Source organism: Oncorhynchus clarkii, chromosome 26 (genome assembly GCF_045791955.1).
Source record: "Oncorhynchus clarkii lewisi isolate Uvic-CL-2024 chromosome 26, UVic_Ocla_1.0, whole genome shotgun sequence".
Classification (NCBI taxonomy): Eukaryota; Metazoa; Chordata; class Actinopteri; order Salmoniformes; family Salmonidae; genus Oncorhynchus; species Oncorhynchus clarkii.
In genome coordinates, this window is record NC_092172.1 from 4,686,115 (window position 1) to 4,712,120 (window position 26,006).

At 44.0% G+C, this 26,006-nt stretch overlaps 1 pseudogene; it reads right to left on the reverse strand.

The window, feature by feature from the left end:
- Positions 1-26,006, reverse strand: part of LOC139385292 (protein arginine N-methyltransferase 3-like) — a 142,661-nt pseudogene that overhangs the window by 95,593 nt on the left and 21,062 nt on the right.

The window sequence follows — 26,006 nt, forward strand, 5'->3', positions numbered from 1 at the left end:
GTGTGTGTGTGTGTGTGTATCTCCTCTGTGTGCTGGACAGCGCTGGGGGGCATAGGGGGCCAGTTTAGTGATATATTACAACGTTCACAGCCTGACACCTTGGCATGGGGATCAGCATAGTCCTAGGTTCTGCCAAAATCACTCTAGTCTATGAGTAAAGCCACTACACAAAGTCATCAAAGTCAAGCCCCACACCCAGGCTAATATGGCAAATTGATAAGTTAGTAATATTGATAGCCTATAGATGAATCAAAGTCATGATGGCAAGAACAACTTCCTGAGGTATTAAAATAAGTGATTTATATCACTCTGTTGGTAAATACTTGCATCAGATCACATCTATAAAAGGATTGGTATTCTGGTTCAAATCCATTGACGACAACTTGAAGACCTTGTTGGGACTAAACCGCTGTAAGACATAGGGCTACATCAGTCTCTTGCTGTCGGGACTCAGACTTACTTCTACTTACCGCCAACAAGGTCGCAGACTCAATTAATTTACAACTCGGCGAGGGCTGTCATTTCTCCACTTTACACAGGCAGATCCCAGGGCAGTGTTTTGGGGCCCTGCACTCTTTGAGAAATGTCCAGTCGCTGCGGTGATGAGGAGTGACAGGAAGATTCTCAGACTTATTAGCGTTCTGCGAGCCGGTGTCATTAGAGATTCGCGTCACGCTGTGAATTACTATTTCCCCCTGTAACGGTGTGAGTGTCCGTGCGAACCGCAATGCTCTGTTCTGTGACCCCCCCCCGTGTGACCCCAGGGGTTCGGGGAAGGCTGGGGTGGGACGTGAGTGAGGACAGATACGGCCTGCTCATGAATTAAGGATGACTTCAGTGGTGTTCAACTTTCAACCCCTACGTCCGTATCGCCGGCGAGGATCTGGCTGACAAATGGGCATCAGTGCTCAGAGCGACTCCAAGTAACTCTGCTTCCCTGGTTAAGTATTCAGGAGGGGACATGGCCGGGGCTAATTCTGAACATGCCATGTTTAAAATAGTCACAGCTGCTGCTACTGATGGGGAGGTTTCTATAATGTACGTTGAGATATTGTTCCAATTTTACAGGGTTTGGGGAATTTCCATTTAAATTCAAGACGATTCAGGAAATATTTAGAAAAATATACAGTATCTTTGGAATGTCCATCACATTTTTTTAAACCACAACCTGTAATTATTCAAGTGATAACTGAACCTAAAATAAACAACTAAAATAATGAGTGCGAACAGTGAACTAACCATCCATTCTGAGATGATGATGTCCACCATCTCAAGGGGCAGTTTGACCTCCTCTATCCTGCCTTTTATCAGAGTGACCCAGTCCTACAGCTGGTTCGACCTAAGAGGAAATGAGACATTAAAAGAAAAAACATGTTATCTTTCCTGTTCAAAACATTTTTATTGCAATAATGAAACAAGACACTATGCGATAGTCCAAAATTACAGCCAGAGTGTTTCATTTTCTTATCTTAATTAATGTACTTTTTCATTTAATCCAAAATTAACAAATGAGATGTTAAATAACAAAGTGTTGAATGATGCTTTCAGCAAATAGGCCAAATCCATGGATCAGGCACAGTTCTACTCAACATCATTGGTACTTTTACACTTACATTCAACTCTAGAATAGATTTGTTGTAATCATGGTAACAAATCAATAGCTGTACTATGATCTCCTAACAACACACGGCTTTTGTGTAATATTCTAAGGTTAGGACTGCTATTCTTATTAAGTGGTCTATTATCTCTCTCAAGTATAAAAAAAAGTCCCCGTAGTTGAGGCACAGCAAACAGTGAATCAGTTCCGACATATACCCAACCTACTACTCTAACATTGGTCAAAAGCCAAGCCATTTTGGGTAAGTAGGACATAATTGTTCCTCCCCTGTGGCCTTTTCACACAGAGGTTTGTGTGTGTGTGTGTGTGTGTGTGTGTGTGTGTGTGTGTGTGTGTGTGTGTGTGTGTGTGTGTGTGTGTGTGTGTGTGTGTGTGTGTGTGTGTGTGCAGTACAGATGAGGTGTGTGTATACACAATACATTCGAGTCCGTACTGATGTGGTGACTACGAGAGTGCACCCTGTTTAAATGATCCTTCCTTTTCTGACCGGCAACCCAGGGTATCAATCTCTGTGCATATTCCATTATCATGACAGCTAATGTTACTGGGGACAGAATAATTACTCACGGCCCAAGAGTGCATTTCTGCAGCGCTGATCCTTATCTCCCGCTCCCTCTCTCGCTCGCTATCACATTCTCCCAGAATCACTCTCTAACGTTCTCGCTATCCCCCTTCTCTACCTCCCTTCCTTTTTCTCCCTCCCTTCAGGAGTGGGAAACACTGTAATCTCATTATTGGGGTAATTTAGAGGACAATGCCAGGACACTGGGGGAGGGGAGTGGGGGGGTGGAAAGGGGCGTTGAGAGGTAGAAAGAGATAATGACCAAAAGAAAGAGAGCGAAAGAGAGTGTGTGTATGTGTTAGAGAAAGAGACGGACATAGACAGAGACAGAGACATTCTTCTGGTTGCTTGTGGTGTTAATCCTGTACCCCTTGTGGGTTAAATACACACGTCTCATCATCCTAAATCCATCAGTATCAGAGTAGCAGGATTATGCCACAACTCCCGTGGGGGTACAGGGCTCTACAGTGAGTCTATTTAACTCGCATAGGCACCTTAATGCACCTGGATTTTTTGCACCTCGAAAAATGTTGGATTCTAGCTTTATTACCTCAAATATTTGTAATTGTGCTTATAAATCTCTTTGTGTGCGCCTATATTTTTCAATTTAGGTGCACACGTGCTCCTTATAAATAAAGCATAGTTTATTCCCCAATGTCCTACAGCCCCAAAAAATCTATATTATATACACTCAATGGTTAGTTTATTTGGTACACCACCCTGTTCACAAAAATGGTTCGGTCCTACAGACAGGCCACTGAGTGTATAGTTAAGGTATTTGAACATTTTATTGACAAATTTAGGATAGTAATGTAGATTGGGAGATCGATGAGAGGGATAAAGCAGAGAATGTGAGTTGAGGATTGGGGGATGGAATTGCTGCCTCCAGGGACAAATGTGGTCTGGGTGTGGCAGCACTACACTACAACTAGACCAGCCAATGACACAGTTCGATAGTATTTTGAGTGGAACATTCCTTTAAAAACCAATATGGTTCAGTCTTCAAATCTCCATCAGGGTGCTGTTCCTAAAGTATTCCTATCTGTGAGCATGGCTTCCAGTGCAGCTGGTTGAAGAATTAAACAACAGTATAGCTTTCAATGCAACACTCGACTAATCAGACAATTCAATCAGATTATCTGTATAATAAAATGCCTTGTCATCCATCAATAATCTCCCATTTTTCAAAGGCAATGACTGTAACTTAACTCATCCTGTTTTCTAATTTAAACATATGAGCGAGTGAGAGCGAGATTCCTGTCTGGCGTACAGCAACCATTTTAATTAGAGCCCGAACAATATATCGGTTCAGACATTATCGGTCGATATAGGCTTTTTAAAGCTATATCGGTATCGGCCGAAATAGGGTGGAAAAAGGGAATCTAATGCTTATCTGAACACTTATCTGAACCATAATCATGATGTGTCATTATTGTCACAATGTAAGAAATCAACATAGGATGGCAATTTATGAGAATCCAGTGTAGAAAAATGTAACTTTAAAATGTTTCATTATATATATATATATATATATATATATATATATATATATATATATATATATATATATATATATATATATATATTGTAATTTTTGTCTCCCCCCCCAAAAAAAATCTGAATTGGACACAAAATAGCATATCTGTCGTAGGGCTGTGACAGTAATTGAATAACCATGTAACTGGCGGTTATGGATAGAGACCGTCATGAAAATAAAATAACCAGCAAAACCGTTTAAATAGGCCTATATTCATTTTTGTATATATTTTTTTCTTTATTTTCATGTAGTTGAACTTTACATAACAGCGGGAATGATTACTAATGACTATAAGCAATTGTTTTGCTAACTCTATCTATTCAACTTTCTACATCTCCTCTTTCCAACTTTCTCGAGCAGCTAATTGCTAGATGCGCGGGGGTGTAGATGGCTATAGGCTATGGCAGTTCAATAAAAATAAAAAATTGATGCGTGGCTCGTTTTGATTGCTTGCTAGTAAATAAATAAAAAGGTTGGATATGTCTGACTATTCATGAATTATTCAACAGCAGCCGACAAGGTTGTTCTGGCTCTGAAGCCTATAATGCACTAATGTGTCAAATGGACAATGAGCCAATCCTCTCCAACCTGGCATGGTATAATTTGATGCGGAATATTTTCTTATTATATAGACTAATCAACGCTGATCAGGACCGGTCCTGGGCGATATGCTGCCGTACACAAAAAAAATTGACATCCTCCTATCCCCGCAAAGTAGAATAGTAGCCTATGAATACCCATTTGGTAACCTACCGTTTGTAAAACATGCATTTTTATGTTTATACCAGTCATTAGGTTACATTCCGGCGCCGACAGAGATGGCCGCCTCGCTTCGCGTTCCTAGGAAACTATGCAGTTTTTTGTTTTTTTACGTGTTATTTCTTACATTAGTACCCCAGGTCATCTTAGGTTTCATTACATACAGTCGAGAAGAACTACTGAATATAAGATCAGCGTCAACTCACCATCAGTACAACCAAGAATATGTTTTTCGCGACGCGGATCCTGTGTTCTGCCTTACAAACAGGACAACGGAGCGGATCCCATGCAGCGACCCAAAAAAACGACTCCGAAAAAGAGGGAAAAGAGGCGGTCTTCTGGTCAGACTCCGGAGACGGGCACACCGTGCACCACTCCCTAGCATTCTTCTTGCCAATGTCCAGTCTCTTGACAACAAGGTTGATGAAATCCGAGCAAGGGTAGCATTCCAGAGGGACATCAGAGACTGTAACGTTCTTTGCTTCACGGAAACGTGGCTCACTGGAGAGACGCTATCTGAGGCGGTGCAGCCAACGGGTTTCTCCACGCATCGCGCAGACAGAAACAAACATCTTTCTGGTAAGAAGAGGGGCGGGGGCGTATGCCTTATGGCTAACGTGACATCGTGTGATGAAAGAAACATACAGGAACTCAAATCCTTCTGTTCACCTGATTTAGAATTCCTCACAATCAAATGTAGACCGCATTATCTACCAAGAGAATTCTCTTCGATTATAATCACAGCCGTATATATCCCCCCCCCAAGCAGACACATCGATGGCTCTGAATGAACTTTATTTGACTCTTTGCAAACTGGAAACCATTTATCCGGAGGCTGCATTCATTGTAGCTGGGGATTTTAACAAGGCTAATCTGAAAACAAGACTCCCTAAATTTTATCAGCATATCGATTGCGCAACCAGGGGTGGAAAGACCTTGGATCATTGTTACTCTAACTTCCGCGACGCATATAAGGCCCTGCCCCGCCCCCCTTTCGGAAAAGCTGACCACGACTTCATTTTGTTGATCCCTGCCTACAGACAGAAACTAAAACAAGAGGCTCCCACGCTGAGGTCTGTCCAACGCTGGTCCGACCAAGCTGACTCCACACTCCAAGACTGCTTCCATCACGTGGACTGGGACATGTTTTGTATTGCGTCAGACAACAACATTGACGAATACGCTGATTCGGTGTGAGAGTTCATTAGAACGTGCGTTGAAGATGTTGTTCCCATAGCAACGATTAAAACATTCCCTAACCAGAAACCGTGGATTGATGGCAGCATTCGCGTGAAACTGAAAGCGCGAACCACTGCTTTTAATCAGGGCAAGGTGTCTGGTAAAATGACCGAATACAAACAGTGCAGCTATTCCCTCCGCAAGGCTATCAAACAAGCTAAGCGTCAGTACAGAGACAAAGTAGAATCTCAATTCAACGGCTCAGACACAAGAGGCATGTGGCAGGGTCTACAGTCAATCACGGACTACAGGAAGAAATCCAGCCCAGTCACGGACCAGGATGTCCTGCTCCCAGGCAGACTAAATCACTTTTTTGCCCGCTTTGAGGACAATACAGTGCCACTGACACGGCCTGCAACGAAAACATGCGGTCTCTCCTTCACTGCAGCCGAGGTGAGTAAGACATTTAAACGTGTTAACCCTCGCAAGGCTGCAGGCCCAGACGGCATCCCCAGCCGCGCCCTCAGAGCATGCGCAGACCAGCTGGCCGGTGTGTTTACGGACATATTCAATCAATCCCTATACCAGTCTGCTGTTCCCACATGCTTCAAGAGGGCCACCATTGTTCCTGTTCCCAAGAAAGCTAAGGTAACTGAGCTAAACGACTACCGCCCCGTAGCACTCACTTCCGTCATCATGAAGTGCTTTGAGAGACTAGTCAAGGACCATATCACCTCCACCCTACCTGACACCCTAGACCCACTCCAATTTGCTTACCGCCCAAATAGGTCCACAGACGATGCAATCTCAACCACACTGCACACTGCCCTAACCCATCTGGACAAGAGGAATACCTATGTGAGAATGCTGTTCATTGACTACAGCTCGGCATTCAACACCATAGTACCCTCCAAGCTCGTCATCAAGCTCGAGACCCTGGGTCTCGACCACCCCCTGTGCAACTGGGTACTGGACTTCCTGACGGGCCGCCCCCAGGTGGTGAGGGTAGGCAACAACATCTCCTCCCCGCTGATCCTCAACACTGGGGCCCCACAAGGGTGCGTTCTGAGCCCTCTCCTGTACTCCCTGTTCACCCACGACTGCATGGCCACGCACGCCTCCAACTCAATCATCAAGTTTGCGGACGACACAACAGTGGTAGGCTTGATTACCAACAACGACGAGACGGCCTACAGGGAGGAGGTGAGGGCCCTCGGAGTGTGGTGTCAGGAAAATAACCTCACACTCAACGTCAACAAAACTAAGGAGATGATTGTGGACTTCAAGAAACAGCAGAGGGAACACCCCCCTATCCACATCGATGGAACAGTAGTGGAGAGGGTAGCAAGTTTTAAGTTCCTCGGCATACACATCACAGACAAACTGAATTGGTCCACTCACACAGACAGCATTGTGAAGAAGGCGCAGCAGCGCCTCTTCAACCTCAGGAGGCTGAAGAAATTTGGCTTGTCACCAAAAGCACTCACAAACTTCTACAGATGCACAATCGAGAGCATCCTGGCGGGCTGTATCACCGCCTGGTATCGCAACTGCTCCGCCCTCAACCGTAACGCTCTCCAGAGGGTGGTGAGGTCTGCACAACGCATCACCGGGGGCAAACTACCTGCCCTCCAGGACACCTACACCACCCGATGTCACAGGAAGGCCATAAAGATCATCAAGGACATCAACCACCCGAGCCACTGCCTGTTTACCCCGCTATCATCCAGAAGGCGAGGTCAGTACAGGTGCATCAAAGCTGGGACCGAGAGACTGAAAAACAGCTTCTATCTCAAGGCCATCAGACTGTTAAACAGCCACCACTAACATTGAGTGGCTGCTGCCAACACACTGACACAACTCCAGCCACTTTAATAATGGGAATTGATGGGAAATGATGTAAATATATCACTAGCCACTTTAAACAATGCTACCTTATATAATGTTACTTACCCTACATTATTCATCTCATATGCATACGTATATACTGTACTCTATACCATCGACTGTATCCTTATGTAATACATGTATCACTAGCCACTTTAACTATGCCACTTTGTTTACATACTCATCTCATATGTATATACTGTACTCGATACCATCTACTGTATCTTGCCTATGCTGCTCTGTACCATCACTCATTCATATATCCTTATGTACATATTCTTTATCCCATTACACTGTGTACAAGACAGTAGTTTTGGAATTGTTAGTTAGATTACTTGTTGGTTATTACTGCATTGTCGGAACTAGAAGCACAAGCATTTCGCTACACTCGCATTAACATCTGCTAACCATGTGTATGTGACAAATAAAATTTGATTTGATTTGATTTAATTTATGTTAATGCATGTATTACAGCAATTTACCACTGTCATTTTCAGAGTGGAAACGTTGCTAGCAGAGTTCAAAACCTGCTACACTTGTGAGAAACAAGTTTTGATTTATTTCATACCATAATTTTTGCGCTCCATGTGAGCAATGAGAATGTGATACAACTGCATTGTTGAATTTCACTACACCCGCAATAACATCTGTTAAATACAGTGCATTCGGAAAGTATTCAGACCTGTTGACGTTTTCCACATTGTTACATTACAGCCCTGTTCAAAAATGTATCAAATTATTTTTTCCCTCAATCTACAAACAATACTCCATAACGGCAAAGCAAAAACAGTTTTTTAGACATTTTTAAACATCAAATTTACATAAGTATTCAGACCCTTTACTCAGTATTTTGTTGAAGTACCTTTGGCAGCGATTACAGCCTCAATTCTTCTTGAGTATGATGCTACAAGCTTGGCACACCTGTATTTGGTGAGATTCTCCCATACTTCTCTGCAGATCCTCTCAAGCTCTGTCAGGATAGATGGAGAGCGTTGCTGCACAGCTATTTTCAGGTCTCTCAAGAAATGTTAGATCAGATTCTAGTCCAGGCTCTAGCTGGGCCACTCAAGGACATTGAAACTTGTCCCAAAGCCACTCCTCCGTTGTCTTGGCTGCGTGCTTAGGGTTGTTGACCTGTTGGAAGGTGAACCTTCACCCCAGTCTGAGGTCCTGAGCGCTCTGAAACAGGTTAAAATCATGCTCCGTTCATTTTTCCCTCGATCCTGACTGGTCTCCCAGTCCCTGCCGCTGAAAAACATCCCCACAGCATGATGCTGCTTCACCATAGATATGGCATTCAGGCCAGAGGTCAATCTTGGTTTCATCATTGGTTTCATCTGACCAGATAATCTTGTTTCTCATGGTCTGAAAGTCTTTTAGGTGCCCTTTGGCAAACTCCAAGCAGGCTTGCGTCTGGCCACTCTAACATAAAGGCCTGACTGGTGGAGTGCTGCAGAGACGGTTGTCCTTCTGGAAGGTTCTCCCATCTCCACAGAGGAACTCTGGAGTTCTGTCAGATTGACCATCAGGTTCTTGGTCACCTCCCTGACCAAGGCACTTCTCCCCTGATTAGTCAGTTTGGCTGGGTGGCCAGGTCTAGGAAGAGACTTGGTGATTCCGAACTTCTTCCATTTAAGAATGATGGAGGTCACTGTGTTCTTGGGGACCTCGACACAATCCTGTCTCGGAGCTTTACAGACAATTCCTTCAACCTCATGGCTTTGGTTTTTGTTCTGACATGCACTGTGAACTGTGGGAACTTAACAAGACAGGTGTGTGCCTTTCCAAATCATGTCAAATCAATGGAATTTACCACAGGTGGACAAGTTGTACAAACAACTCAAGGATGATCAATGGAAACAGGATGCACCTGAGATCAATTTCAAGTCACATAGTAAAGGGTATGAAAACATATGTAAATTTGTTTTTTCAGTTGTTTTTTTATAAATTAGCAAACATTTCAAGCCTGTTTTCACATTGTCATTATGGGGTATTGTGTGTAGATTGATGGGGGGGGGGGGGGGGAATTTAATCAATTTCAGAATAAGGCTGTTACATAACAAAATGTGGAAAAGGGGAAGGGATCTGAATACTTTCCGAATGCACTAACATTTGGTTTGATTTTCCTACTCTGTCCTGTACATTTTTCCTGAGCACACATGGAAGCACCTGGCCTGCTTCTTGCAAATGTCAAATGTAGGAAAGTGGTGGTTTGTGACATTATACAAATATTTCGGGAAAAGTGGGAGAAAACCCATTGGACTTAATTTGAATGGTTTTGTGCATAAAAATGGGATCTGCATTTAAAAAAAATATATGTGCAGAAAAGCCAACAGACAAGGTAAGCATATATCTTTATTTTCACTCCATTGTTGGGAGGCAGGTAGCCTAGTGGTTAGAGCGTTGAGCCAGTAACCGAAAGGTTCCCCGGGTGCCTGTAACGGTTTTCTTCTGTGGACGAAGGATCGGACCAAAGCACAGCGTGTTTAGAGTTCAACATTTTTAATAAAGACCATAAACGTGAACACTAAAAAATACCAAAACAACAAATGTGAAAAATCAAAACAGTCCTATCTGGTGCATTGACACAAAGACAGAAGACAGGAAACAACCACCCACAAAACCCAACACAAAACAGGCTACCTAAATATGGTTCCCAATCAGAGACAATGTCTAACACCTGCCTCTGATTGAGAACCATATCAGGCCAAACATAGAAAACGGGAAAACTAGGCACACAACATAGAATGCCCACTCAGCTCACATCCTGACCAACACTAAAACAAAGAAAACACAAAAGAACTATGGTCAGAACGTGACAGTGCCGAAAACATGATTGTCGATTAAGGCAGCTCCACGCACCTTTCAGATTCAGAGGCATTCAACTGACTAGGTATCCCCCTGTATCTATTTAACTAGGCAAGTCAGTTAAGAACAAATTCATACCTACAATGGCAGCCTACCCCGGCCAAACCCTAACGACGCTGGGCCAATTGTGCGCCTCCCTATGGGACTCCCAAACACAGCCGGTTGTGATACAGCCTGGAATCGAACCCGAGTCTATAGTGATGCCTCCAGCACTGAGATGCAGTGCCTTAGACCGTTGCACCACTCGGGAACCTATTGTTGTGTCCATTAATGTTGTGTCAATACAAAAACGCAACAGATCCTCTCCAGACTGGCATTTCTTCATTTGTTGATTAATATTTATTAGTAATAACCTGAATAATAATAATAAGCTATGATAATAACGAAGTGTAATGGTTTGTTTCATGTAGGTTTTGTATTAAAAGCATATCCATGTAAACTTGTGTACAAACATAATTGCGACCTCCCCTTTTTTGACCACCCTGAACAGCTATGTTGGTGACGTGTACATTGCCCTGGCCAATTACTGTAACCTCAAATTCCAAGACCGTCACAGCCCTAATTGGTCGGGCTCAAATTTTAATTACATATCCTTATATACAGGGATGCAAACTGTTGAGGGCCCAAAAAGGTTACACTTTTTTTTTGCACTGAATCCCTGCTAGGGGGAAATGCAGGTTAACTAATTAAACAACAAAGAATGTGATCTACATGTCCAGTCTCTGTGTGTAAAATAACGTGTGAAACTCAAAGCTAAAATATGTAAAGTAAGCAATCCAATGTTATTTGTTGCTTAGACTTTACTGCAAATGACACTCAAGTCTTGAGAAAAAAAACAATACACTAATATTGCAGGTAGCCATGACAGCCTTTATTATGACCACACACATCTAAATTTTGCACTTGGGGAAAAAAACATCTTAATGTAGAAATAGAATGAAACAAACAGGCATTCTATTTTGCTCTATTATAGTGGCCACTATAGTGGTTATCGATCAAGTGCACAAGGCTACATGTGTGCAAAAATAAGTAAAGACCAAGTAAAGAAAAAAATGTAATAACCCTCCCTCACTCACACGTGTTACTGTCAAGTTCAACACAACAAAAGCAATCTCTTTGGGCTACACATTATTACATTGTTAACTTTCTGCCTGTGGACATCTGTTCTACAATGTGCCAGCAGAGCATGCTACCCTTTGTTGGCATAATTGATCTCTTTCAGGCAGACAGTACACCTGGCATACCCCTTTTAATCCACTGACTGAAAAAGTGAGAAAGAGGCCAAGTGTGTGGTGTTCCTTTCACCTCTATGGTGGCATCCAGCTTAAACCAGGCCCAGCTCCAGCTATACTTCAATCCTGAATCCACTTGTTTAACAAGCAACGCCTCATTTTCACCTAATTCCCTCATTCTGAAAATTAACCACATACTCTAGAGGGAAAATATCCATTCACAGATAGTTTGTTAGCTAGTTAACATTTCACACAGATTGCCAGGGTCCAATAAGCAACAAACACGTTGTAATTTGAGGAAAGGCAAGGAGTCGTAAACCAGTTAATACTATAGCGAATTGGTTAGGTTACTAACGTTAGCTAGCTAACGTTACAACATCAAATGCGCTAACGTTAGCTGTCTGACTATTAGCCAGCTAATTCTCACACTATGAACTCAATTATTTGATCAGGTAAATGTTCTAATGTTGCTCAACATTTCTCTGGCTAGCTAACGGAGAATACTTAATGCTAACAATACTTGTTCCACCACACTTTTCCCTCACCTCAAACTTTCCAAATGCCAGTTGTTTTTCGGTTAAGGCTCATGAAGTATACTTCATCATCTTCTCACCCCCGTCTCCATGGTCAGGCTTCTCACCTACCTCTTCGTTATCGTGCAAGCGCTGATGATGTAACTAGCAAATTGGTTGTTTTTTCTCTCTTCAGTCGCGTGCTGCATTCTGTTATGTGAACGATTGGCTGAGCCTGGGATACAGCCAGTGTTGTTCCAAACCCGCATCACTCTTTCGCCTACAATCAGTAGTGACTCCCGCCCAAAACTTTTCTCATCGGATCTACAAGAAGCATGTAGGTCACCTATTTTGGATTCAAAAAGGCGAATTTCGCCGAAAGGTGACAAGTTTGCATCCCTGTACATTAACTTCCACGGTGGGGTAGTGACAGATACTACACACAGGCACTGTGATTACACACACACATGTCCCCACACACCAGCTGAGCGGTTCTGAGGAAAAGAGTGGGTCTTGGGAGAAGAGGAAGGGGTTTTGAGGTGTGTGTATGTGTGTGTGAGTGCGTGCATGTGTCAGTATAGGTATGCATCTGGAGTACAATGTCATGTCCTCACCTTTGTCCTGCCGCGCTGGGAGGCCTAGTGTGACACTGCCTGCATGCCAACACACACACACCGACAGCGAATCAGTGGGCTGTAAAATTAAAAAGTCCCCTCTCCTGCAATCCCATTGTTTTGCTTATACGACACTCCCGTGCATAATGGTAATAATAACAGACAATAATGGCCCCTAACTCAAAGCTACATTCAGGCATATGCCGAATGAGGAGAGTGTTTGGTGGTCTAAGGGTGGTAAAATGAGTTTTGTTTGGAAGCACTGTCCCTTCATTGGTGGTGCTAGTGGAGAGCTGGTATAAAACGGGTGTAGGTGTTTTAAAACACACAGCAGGTGAGAGTGTAGTAGCCCCTTACACTCGTACCTGTATACAGGTTGAAAATGGCATATTTGGGCACTGATAAATGCCTTAATTGGAATGCAGTGGCTGTAAAGTAACATGCTATAAATGAAGTCAGCGCTCTGGCTCTGTGCTTCACAGCGTTCTATGGGTTTTGACTAACAGATTGGAACTTGAGCACCTCGCACAATAAGAAATTGCCCCATCCCTCCTGCCAATTAAGCAACTTTTGCTAATGTTTTGTCTGAGTAAGGGAAATTCTGTTCATTAAGAAAGAGGTTGCACTAGCAGTAGTATAGGGAGCAGCTGTGGAAGAGCCGAGAGGCAGGGGAGAAGAGAGTCAGTCATGGTGTACTAAATTATGTGAGTTACGGGCCAGGCCGACTGACACCCGCTTTATTGAACTCAACCACCTGAAACAAATAAAAAGGTAGCTGGAGGTCACAGAGACCTCTACTGAGAGAGTCCATACTACACTGGGGAAGGGAGTGTGCTAGTCCACACGCTACTGGAGAGGGAAATGTGCTAGTCAACATACTACTAGGGAGGGAATATACTTCCAATATGCACTGCTCAAAAAAATAAAAGGAACACTAAAATAACACATCCTAGATCTGAATGAATGAAATATTCTTATTAAATACTTTTTTCTTTACATAGTTGAATGTGCTGACAACAAAATTACACACAAATTATCAATGGAAATCAAATTTATCAACCCATGGAGGTCTGAATTTGGAGTCACACTCAAAATTAAAGTGGAAAACCACACTCCAGGCTGTTCCAACTTTGATGTAATGTCCTTAAAACAAGTCAAAATGAGGCTCAGTAGTGTGTGTGGCCTCCACATGCCTGTATGACCTCCCTACAACGCCTGGGCATGCTCCTGATGAGGTGGCGGATGGTCTCCTGAGGGATCTCCTCCCAGACCTGGACTAAAGCATCCGTCAACTCCTGGACAGTCTGTGGTGGATGGAGCGAGACATGATGTCCCAGATCAATGCCTTCCTCTTGCAGGAACTGCTGACACACTCCAGCCACATGAGGTCTAGCATTGTCTTGCATTAGGAGGAATCCAGGGCCAACCGCACCAGCATATGGTCTCACAAGGGGTCTGAGGATCTCATCTCGGTACATAATGGCAGTCAGGGTACCTCTGGCGAGCACATGGAGGGCTGTGCGGCCCCCCAAAGAAATGCCACCCCACACCATGACTGACCCACCGCCAAACCGGTCATGCTGGAGGATGTTGCAGGCAGCAGAACGTTCTCCACGGCGTCTCCAGACTCTGTCACGTCTGTCACGTGCTCAGTGTGAACCTGCTTTCATCTGTGAAGAGCACAGGGCGCCAGTGGCGAATTTACCAATCTTGGTGTTCTCTGGCAAATGCCAAACTGCCAAATGCAGGACGCACGGTGTTGGGCTGTAAGCACAACCCCCACCTGTGGACATCGGGCCCTCATACCACCCTCATGGAGTCTGTTTCTGACCGTTTGAGCAGACACATGCACATTTGTGGCCTGCTGGAGGTCATTTTGCAGGGCTCTGGCTGTGCTCCTCCTTGCACAAAGGCGGAGGTAGCGGTCCTGCTGCTGGGTTGTTTCCCTCCTACGGCCTCCTCCACGTCTCCTGATGTACTGGCCTGTCTCCTGGTAGTGCCTACATGCTCTGGACATTACGCTGACAGACACAGCAAACCTTCTTGCCACAGCTCGCATTGATGTGCCATCCTGGATGAGCTGCACTACCTGAGCCACTTGTGTGGGTTGTAGACTCCGTCTCATGCTACCACTAGAGTGAAAGCACTGCCAGCATTCAAAAGTGACCAAAACATCAGCCAGGAAGCATAGGAACTGAGAAGTGGTCTTTGGTCCCCACCTGCAGAACCACTCCTTTATTGGGGATTTCTTGCTAATTGCCTATAATTTCCACCTGTTGTCTATTCCATTTGCACAACAGCATGTGAACTTTATTGTCAATCAGTGTTGCTTCCTAAGTGGACAGTTTGATTTCACAGAAGTGTGATTGACTTGGAGTTACATTGTGTTGTTTATGTGTTCCCTTTATTTTTTTGAGCAGTGTACTTTCCAACTGAACATATTTTTCAAATGTGTTTGCTGAAGCAAAGAATCAAATGTGTTTCATAATAAATCACAGCAATCGTGTGAGTACAACATCAGAACCAAATTTGCTGTGAAAGAAAGCATTATGATACTCTTGTTTTGTGTGTCTGTGGTGACTTGTTAAAAAGGACATTTTACTCCAAAATTATACTTTCTACATCCAGAAATGAGGCCAATAACATATTGGTAAAATAATTTGTTTACATTATTTTAACATATTGGACCATGCATATAGCCCATATGATCAGGTATGATATTAGCAAGAAGCATTAACACCTGTAGCCCAACTGATGCAGCATAGTGGCTATAAATAGTCTGATGCATGTTGTTGCCAATCGTTTAACTAGTTAACTGATGAATTGTATGTCCCAAAAAACTTGCATAAACACAGTGAATATAATGTAGCCCGACCTGTTAGGGTAACACACCCCCCTGCCTGTACTTCTCACAGAAACCACTTTATGTCACCATTTCTCCCCCCCTAACACCTTCCCTGGTTGCCACTACTCTTGCTCAACTAAAAATATAATCTCTCTCATTACAATTTTGTCACTCACCCCAACCCCCCCCAAAAGGTTTTTACCCAGTATTGCATTTAGCCCCACTACCCCCTATGCATTCATAGCAAATTGCTGAGTGGTCCCATGCTTAACAACGCTGCTGCTAAAAACTCTGGGATTAAAATTATGTAGTTCACACATATTTAAGAGTTGAGAAATAAATCAAGTAGGAATGGAAAGCTGGGATCCCCCTCTTTATGACAATGGACATTAAAACTGCTGTTTTGCCCACAATTGTAAGAATTGGTATGCATTGACACACATGTTTATTTAACGCATTAATACTTATCTCGCATAGAACACACAACAACAAGACGACTAGGTAAATAGATAAAGTATTCTACTATGGGATGTCTGATTTTTCTATTCATTACTCGTTTTGTTTGCAGAGGAAAAGTACATGTGGACTGTTTTAGCATCTTCAAAGTGCACCTCAGCAAAACATTTTTTTTCATGTTCCATATTTTTAGGGCATGGCAGCACCACAGTTAATGAATGCAGCAGAAACACTGACCCCAAGCAGTAATCAAAATCCACAAAGAAATGGTTAATTGACCACAAAATTAACAAGTCTCCAGACTTAAACCCATTTGAAAACCTGCAGTTTGGATTGAAGAGGGCAGTCCATAAGAGCAGATGAAGGATATCAAGAGATCTGGAAATATTCTGTATGGAGGAATGAGCTAAGATCCCTCCCAACGTGTTCTCCAATCTCTTAAAACATTTGAGAAAAAAGCTGTGTCATTATCCTTGCACGTGGATAACAGGGGTGCCAATAACTTTGACCGGTATTGTTTTTGTATTATGAAAGGTTGGGCTAATGCGGTAATCAACAGGGAGTTGTAAACGGTACGTTACCTAATTAACCCTCCTCAAGACTTTAAAACCTCTTAAGTCTACCCCTTCCTTTTTCGAACATTCTGTTAAAAATCGCGCAACTTTTCAGCGTCCTGCTACTCATGCCAGGAATATAGTATATGCATATGATTAGTATGTGTGGATAGAAAACACTCTGAAGTTTCTAAAACTGGTTAAATCACGGCTGTGACTATAACAGATCGTGTGTTTCATTGAAAAACGCAAGAAAAACTGCTCTCTGAAAGCTAAAAATAATTTCCATAAGTCACTTTCATGGGTTGTTAAAAGGGCACAAAATTTATTATCGACCTGCATGCAATTCATACAGATTCCACACGATGTCGCCATTGTCGTCATTTTCAATGGAGTTTTTTCTAGGAAAATCCAACTAACAGGATTCCGTTTCTTCCGGTCTCCACCAGGATGTTTTGAAATTGCACATTGGCAGCCATTGATTTGCAGACGAGGAGCTATTGAATATACATCGCCCTGTAATCATTTTGATAGATTATAAACGTTTACTAATACCTAAAGTTGGATTACAAAAGTATTTCGAAGTGTTTTGTGAAAGTTTATCGTCGACTTTTTTAATTTTAAAAAATGACGCAGCGTTTAAAAACTATGTTTTTTTCTGAATGACACAGCTTCCATAGAAAGCTATTTTGGGTATATATGGACCGATTTAAACGAAAAAAAGACCCAATAGTGATGTTTATGGGGCATATAGGAGTGCCAAGAAAGAAGCTCGTCAAAGGTAATGAATGTTTTATATTTTATTTCTGCGTTTTGTGTAGCGCCGGATAAGCAAAGTCTTTGTTTACGTCGCATTCAGGCATTTTGGGGTGTTGCATGCTATCAGATAATAGCTTCTCATGCTTTCGCCGAAAAGCATTTTAAAAATCTGACTTGTTGGCTAGGTTCACAACGAGTGTAGCTTTAATTCAATACCCTGCATGTGAATTTTGATAAAGGTTTGAGTTTTAACGAGTACATTTAGCATTTAGCGTAGCGCATTTGCATTTCCAGGTGTCTACTTGAGACATCTGCGTCTCAAGTAGGAGCAAGAAGTTAAACCGCCCCACAAACCGCAGGCTCAGCTTCCGGCAGGGCAGGCGGAGGGGCAGGTTCCGGGTGGAGAGCCAGACCCAGTCGCCTGGGGAGAAAACAGGCGCCTCACTGCGGTGGCAGTCTGCCTGTTCCTTGTGCCGACGCACAGCGTGCTGGAAACAAGTGTGCGCAGTGATCCAGATCTCCTCAGTGCACCGAAACCACTCGTCCACCACAGGAGCCTCGGTCTGCCTCGGATGCCAAGGTGCCAGGGCCGGCTGATACCTCACTCCTTTCCAGTGTGTGTTGGGGTTAGTGGAGGAGTGGCGGAAGGAATTCTGCGCATATTCTGCCCAAGGTAGAAAATCCGCACACTCCCCCGGCCGATCCTGACAGTAACACACGCAGGAACCTTCCCACCTCCTGGTTGACCCTCTCCACCTGCCCATTTTCTTGAGGCCGATAGCCGGAGTTGAGACTGACCGTGACCCCCAGGCGTTCCATGAACGCCTTCCATACCCATGAGGTGAACTCAGGGCCACGATCGGACACAATATGCTCCGGGATCCCGTAGTGCCGGAAGACGTGCGTAAAAAGAGACTCTTCGGTTTGCATGGCAGACGGAAGCCCAGGCAGAGGAAGGAGGCGACAAGCTTTGGAAAACCGGCCCACAACAACTAGAATGGTGGTGTTCCCCTGGGAGGGGGGAAGGTCATCGGCTCTGGCCACGGAGCAGGGGCAGCCATGGGCTCTAGATTCTGCGCAGGTCTTCTGGACTGCAGGAGGTTGTCCAAGCGGATCACCATGCTGATGAGCTGGTCAATTGACAGGTTGTCATCATGGCAGGCTAACTCCAACTGTACCTCATCCCTGGTGTAGTCGGAGTAGACTCTCACCCTCCTCTCGGCCCTCCACAGGATGATCAAACACCGAGCAGAGGAGGGTGAAGCGTAGGACTCGACCTCGACGGTGGCAACCCTGTCTCTTCCGGAAACAGCCCCAGCGTAGCGACCCCTTGCATCTTGCTGGTGCGCCGCCGAAGTGCTCAGGGAGGGACAGGGGTTTCCACGGACAGGCTCCGATGGAACGGAGGTAGGTCGTGGTGTGGAAGCTGGTACGGTTTTTATTTACGGTTTTTACTTTTTAATTACCGTTTATATTTTTGTTTTTTCCTACTCAACTTTTTCACTCCGGACGCTTTATCTGGACACGGTTCGTCAGGACCTCCAACAGCCGAAGCTAAGTAGTAACATTAACATGATGCCTTCTAATTGCAGTCGCTGTACTCGCCTTACGGCGAGGATAGCTGTGCTACAAGCCCAGCTTCAGACGCAATCGCTAGGCAAGGGTAATTTCAGTGTAGGAAAGGATGAAACCGCGTCTGTGCCACCAGTAAGTACAGATAGTAGTATAAATCCCCTGGCACAGTCCCCGCAGCCGGACAACTTTCTCACGGTTTCTGGAAGGAAATGCTGTAGGAACGCTCAACCGGTGTCGCTCATTCAGCCGACAGAAACTTTCAACCGGTTTTCCCCATTAAGCAGCGGGTCGGAGTCAGAGGCCGAGTCTTCTCTGGTCTCTACTCCTCCCGTTACGGGGTCTGAGACGCCGAAGCTTCCCACCATTAGCTCTGACAAATTGAAAACTCTAGTCATTGGCGACTCCATTACCCGCAGTATTAGACTTAAAACGAATCATCCAGCGATCATACACTGTTTACCGGGGGGCAGGGCTACCGACGTTAAGGCTAATCTGAAGATGGTGCTGGCTAAAGCTAAAACTGGCGAGTGTAGAGAGTATAGAGATATTGTTATCCACGTCGGCACCAACGATGTTAGGATGAAACAGTCAGAGATCACCAAGCGCAACATAGCTTCTGCGTGTAAATCAGCTAGAAAGATGTGTCGGCATGGAGTAATTGTCTCTGGCCCCCTCCCAGTTAGGGGGAGTGATGAGCTCTACAGCAGAGTCTCACAACTCAATCGCTGGTTGAAAACTGTTTTCTGCCCCTCCCAAAAGATAGAATTTGTAAATAATTGGCCCTCTTTCTGGGACTCACCCACAAACAGGACCAAGCCTGACCTGCTGAGGAGTGACGGACTCCATCCTAGCTGGAGGGGTGCTCTCATTTTATCTACCAACATAGACAGGGCTCTAACTCCTCTAGCTCCACAATGAAATAGGGTGCAGGCCAGGCAGCAGGCTGTTAGCCAGCCTGCCAGCATATTGGAGTCTGCCACTAGCACAGTCAGTGTAGTCAGCTCAGCTATCACCATTGAGACCGTGTCTGTGCCTCGACCTAGGTTGGGCAAAACTAAACATGGCGGTGTTCGCCTTAGCAATCTCACTAGGATAAAGACCACCTCCATTCCTGTCATTATTGAAAGAGATCATGATACCTCACATCTCAAAATAGGGCTACTTAATGTTAGATCCCTTACTTCAAAGGCAATTATAGTCAATGAACTAATCACTGATCATAATCTTGATGTGATTGGCCTGACTGAAACATGGCTTAAGCCTGATGAATTTACTGTGTTAAATGAAGCCTCACCTCCTGGCTACACTAGTGACCATATCCCCCATGCATCCCGCAAAGGCGGAGGTGTTGCTAACATTTACGATAGCAAATTTCAATTTACAAAAAAAAAAATGACGTTTTCGTCTTTTGAGCTTCTAGTCATGAAATCTATGCAGCCTACTCAATCACTTTTTATAGCTACTGTTTACAGGCCTCCTGGGCCATATACAGCGTTCCTCACTGAGTTCCCTGAATTCCTATCGGACCTTGTAGTCATAGCGGATAATATTCTAATCTTTGGTGACTTTAATATTCACATGGAAAAGTCCACAGACCCACTCCAAAAGGCTTTCGGAGCCATCATCGACTCAGTGGGTTTTGTCCAACATGTCTCTGGACCCACTCACTGTCACAGTCATACGCTGGACCTAGTTTTGTCCCATGGAATAAATGTTGTGGATCTTAATGTTTTTCCTCATAATCCTGGACAATCGGACCACCATTTTATTACGTTTGCAATTGCAACAAATAATCTGCTCAGACCCCAACCAAGGATCATCAAAAGTCGTGCTATAAATTCACAGACAACACAAAGATTCCTTGATGTCCTTCCAGATTCCCTCTGTCTACCCAAGGACGCCAGAGGACAAAAATCAGTTAACCACCTAACTGAGGAACTCAACTTAACCTTGCGCAATAACCTAGATGCAGTTGCACCCCTAAAAACTAAAAACACTTCCCATAAGAAACTAGCTCCCTGGTACACAGAAAATACCCGAGCTCTGAAGCAAGCTTCCAGAAAATTGGAACGGAAATGGTGCCACACCAAACTGGAAGTCTTCCGACTAGCTTGGAAAGACAGTACTGTGCAGTACCGAAGAGCCCTTACTGCTGCTCGATCATCCTATTTTTCTAACTTAATTGAGGAAAATAAGAACAATCCGAAATTCCTTTTTGATACTGTCGCAAAGCTAACTAAAAAGCAGCATTCCCCAAGAGAGGATGACTTTCACTTTAGCAGTGATAAATTCATGAACTTCTTTGAGGAAAAGATGATGATTATTAGAAAGCAAATTACGGACAACTCCTTAAATCTGCGTATTCCTTCAAAGCTCAGTTGTCCTGAGTCTGCACAACTCTGCCAGGACCTAGGATCAAGAGAGACGCTCAAGTGTTTTAGTATTATATCTCTTGACACAATGATGAAAATAATCATGGCCTCTAAACCTTCAAGCTGCATACTGGACCCTATTCCAACTAAACTACTGAAAGAGCTGCTTCCTGTGCTTGGCCCTCCTATGTTGAACATAATAAACGGCTCTCTATCCACCGGATGTGTACCAAACTCACTAAAAGTGGCAGTAATAAAGCCTCTCTTGAAAAAGCCAAACCTTGACCCAGAAAATATAAAAAACTATCGGCCTATATCGAATCTTCCATTCCTCTCAAAAATTTTAGAAAAGGCTGTTGCGCAACAACTCACTGCCTTCCTGAAGACAAACAATGTATACGAAATGCTTCAGTCTGGTTTTAGACCCCATCATAGCACTGAGACGGCACTTGTGAAGGTGGTAAATGACATTTTAATGGCATCGGACCGAGGCTCTGCATCTGTCCTCGTGCTCCTAGACCTTAGTGCTGCTTTTGATACCATCGATCACCACATTCTTTTGGAGAGATTGGAAACCCAAATTGGTCTACACGGACAAGTTCTGGCCTGGTTTAGATCTTATCTGTCGGAAAGATATCAGTTTGTCTCTGTGAATGGTTTGTCCTCTGACAAATCAACTGTAAATTTCGGTGTTCCTCAAGGTTCCGTTTTAGGACCACTATTGTTTTCACTATATATTTTACCTCTTGGGGATGTTATTCGAAAACATAATGTTAACTTTCACTGCTATGCGCATGACACACAGCTGTACATTTCAATTAAACATGGTAAAGCCCCAAAATTGCCCTTGCTAGAAGAATGTGTTTCAGACATAAGGAAGTGGATGGCTGCAAACTTTCTACTTTTAAACTCGGACAAAACAGAGATGCTTGTTCTAGGTCCCAAGAAACAAAGAGATCTTCTGTTGAATCTGACAATTAATCTTAATGGTTGTACAGTCGTCTCAAATAAAACTGTGAAGGACCTCGGCGTTACTCTGGACCCTGATCTCTCTTTTGAAGAACATATCAAGACCATTTCAAGGACAGCTTTTTTCCATCTACGTAACATTGCAAAAATCAGAAACTTTCAGTCCAAAAATGATGCAGAAAAATTAATCCATGCTTTTGTCACTTCCAGGTTAGACTACTGCAATGCTCTACTTTCCGGCTACCCGGATAAAGCACTAAATAAACTTCAGTTAGTGCTAAATACGGCTGCTAGAATCCTGACTAGAACCAAAAAATTTGATCATATTACTCCAGTGCTAGCCTCTCTACACTGGCTTCCTGTCAAAGCAAGGGCTGATTTCAAGGTTTTACTGCTAACCTACAAAGCATTACATGGGCTTGCTCCTACCTATCTCTCTGATTTGTTCCTGCTGTACATACCTACACGTACGCTACGGTCACAAGACGCAGGCCTCCTAATTGTCCCTAGAATTTTTAAGCAAACAGCTGGAGGCAGGGCTTTCTCCTATAGAGCTCCATTTTTATGGAACGGTCTGACTACCCATGTCAGAGACGCAAACTCGGTCTCAACCTTTAAGTCTCTACTGAAGACTCATCTCTTCAGTGGGTCATATGATTGAGTGTAGTCTGGCCCAGGAGTGGGAGGGTGAACGGAAAGGCTCTGGAGCAACGAACCGCCCTTGCTGTCTCTGCCTGGCCGGTTCCCCTCTTTCCACTGGGATTCTCTGCCTCTAACCCTATTACAGGGGCTGAGTCACTGGCTTTACTGGGGCTCTCTCATGCCGTCCCTGGAGGGGGTGCGTCACCTGAGTGGGTTGAGTCACTGATGTGGTCATCCTGTCTGGGTTGGCGCCCCCCCCCCCCCTTGGGTTGTGCCGTGGCGGAGGTCTTTGTGGGCTATACTCAGCCTTGTCTCAGGATGGTAAGTTGGTGGTTGAAGATATCCCATTAGTGGTGTGGGGGCTGTGCTTTGGCAAAGTGGGTGGGGTTATATCCTTCCTGTTTGGCCCTGTCCGGGGGTGTCCTCGGAGTGGGCCACAGTGTCTCCTGACCCCTCCTGTCTCAGCCTCCAGTATTTATGCTGCAGTAGTTTATGTGTCGGGGGGCTAGGGTCAGTTTGTTATATCTGGAGTACTTCTCCTGTCCTATTCGGTGTCCTGTGTGAATCTAAGTGTGCGTTCTCTAATTCTCTCCTTCTCTTTTTCTCTCTCTCGGAGGACCTGAGCCCTAGGACCATGCCCCAGGACTACCTGACATGATGACTCCTTGCTGTCCCCAGTCCACCTGGCTGTGCTGCTGCTCCAGTTTCAACTGTTCTGCCTTATTATTATTCGACCATGCTGGTCATTTATGAACATTTGAACATCTTGGCCATGTTCTGTTATAATCTCCACCCGGCACAGCCAGAAGAGGACTGGCCATCCCACATATGCTCTCTCTAATTCTCTCTTTCTTTCTCTCTCTCGGAGGACCTGAGCCCTAGGACCATGCCCCAGGAATACCTGACATGATGACTCCTTGCTGTCCCCAGTCCACCTGACTGTGCTGCTGCTCCAGTTTCAACTATTCGGCCTTATTATTATTCAACCATGCTGGTCATTTATGAACATTTGAACATCTTGACCATGTTTTGTTATAATCTCCACCCGGCACAGCCAGAAGAGGACTGGCCACCCCACATAGCCTGGTTCCTCTCTAGGTTTCTTCCTAGGTTTTGGCCTTTCTAGGGAGTTTTTCCTAGCCACCGTGCTTCTACACCTGCATTGCTTGCTGTTTGGGGTTTTAGGCTGGGTTTCTGTACAGCACTTTGAGATATCAGCTGATGTACGAAGGGCTATATAAATAAATTTGATTTGATTTGATTTGATTTGGTACCAGGATCGATGCTGGAGACTAGGGGGACTGCACACTCCTCTCCAAGTGCAGGATGGTTGACAGCCTTGTTCAGGGGCAGAATGACAGATTTTTACCTTGTCAGCTCAGGGATTCAATCTTGCAACCTTACAGTTAATTAGTCCAACGCTCTAACCACCTGCCTCTCATTGCACTCCACAAGGAGCCTGCCTGTTACGAGAATGCAGTAAACCAAGGTAAGTTGCTAGCTAGCGTTAAACTTATCTTATAAAAAACAATCAATCAATCATAATCACTAACTACACATGGTTGATAATATTACTAGTTTATATAGTAATCGTTGGGCCACGGGTGTGAACGATTCAGTAGACTGCCGGAGTTACACATCTGGCTAAAAGACGAATGTAGCACTGCTGGAGATACTCTACAGGAATGACGGAGTCCATCCAAATCATCTTGGCTCCTGGACTATGTCCACGCATTTCAAGGCTGCGCTGAAACAATGACTTTTAAATTATCCAAGACCAGCTCAGTTAACCCCTACCATTGTGACAATGAGTCATCATAATGCTGCATATAATGTACATGATCTTAGAGGCATTGGCAAACACAATGTAAGTAATTTAACTTAAGTACCCCTAATTTCACCAAATACAACTGTTTATCCTACAGCTATTGTAATCAGTAATCATGAGCCTATAAACCAGAGTTACACTGTTAGCACTGAGGCGGTGTGCAATAGTAGGAAGACCACTTTATGCAGCTCACCCTGCACTATCAGCTCCAATGTATATAACATGAGTAAGTCTACCTCTGATAAGCTTTCCAGTAAAGCATTAAAAACAATCAAGCAACCCAGAAGTGCTAAAAAAATAGCCCATATTAACATATGTAGCCTAAGAAACAAGGTCCATGAAGTCAATAACTTGCTTGTAACAGATGACATTCATATTCTGACTCTCTGAAACTCACCTAGATAATGCAATTGTAAGGGTGCGCGTTGGTGGCAGGGAAGTCAGGCGCAGGAGACCGACCTTGGTATAAACGGAGCAGTTTAATAAGTGCTCAAAAAACTCAGAAAACCAAAATATACAAAATAATACAAGGGGGTTCAAACCCCATTGCACAACAGAACATATCAGTCATTGTAGTCAGCTCAGCTATCACCATTGAGACTGTGTCTATGCCTCAATCTAGGTTGGGCAAAACTAAACATTGCGGTGTTCGATTTAGCAATCTCACTGGAATAAAGACCTACTCCATTCCTGTCATTATTGAAAGAGATTGTGATATCTCACATCCCAAAATAAAATAGGGTTACTTAATGTTAGATCCCTCACTTCCAAGGCAGTTAGTCAATGAACTAATCACTGATCATAATCTTGACGTGATTGGCCTGACTGATACATAGCTTAATAAACCTGATGAATTTACTGTGTTAAATGAGGCCGCTCTTCCTGGTTACACTAGTGACCATATCCCATGCGCATCCCACAAAGGCGGAGGTGTTGCTAACATTTATGACAGCAAATTTCAATTTACAAAAAAAAGACTGCGTTTTCGTCTTTTGAGCTTCTAGTCATGAAATCTATGCAGACTACTCAATCACTTTTTATAGCTACTGTTTACAGGCCTCCTGGGCCATATACAGCGTTCCTCACTGAGTTCCCTGAATTCCTATCGGACCTTGTAGTCATGGCAGATAATATTCACATTTTTGGTGACTTTAATATTTACATGGAAAAGTCCACAAACCCACACCAACAGTATTTCGGAGCCATCATCGACTCAGTGGGTTTTATCCAACATGTCT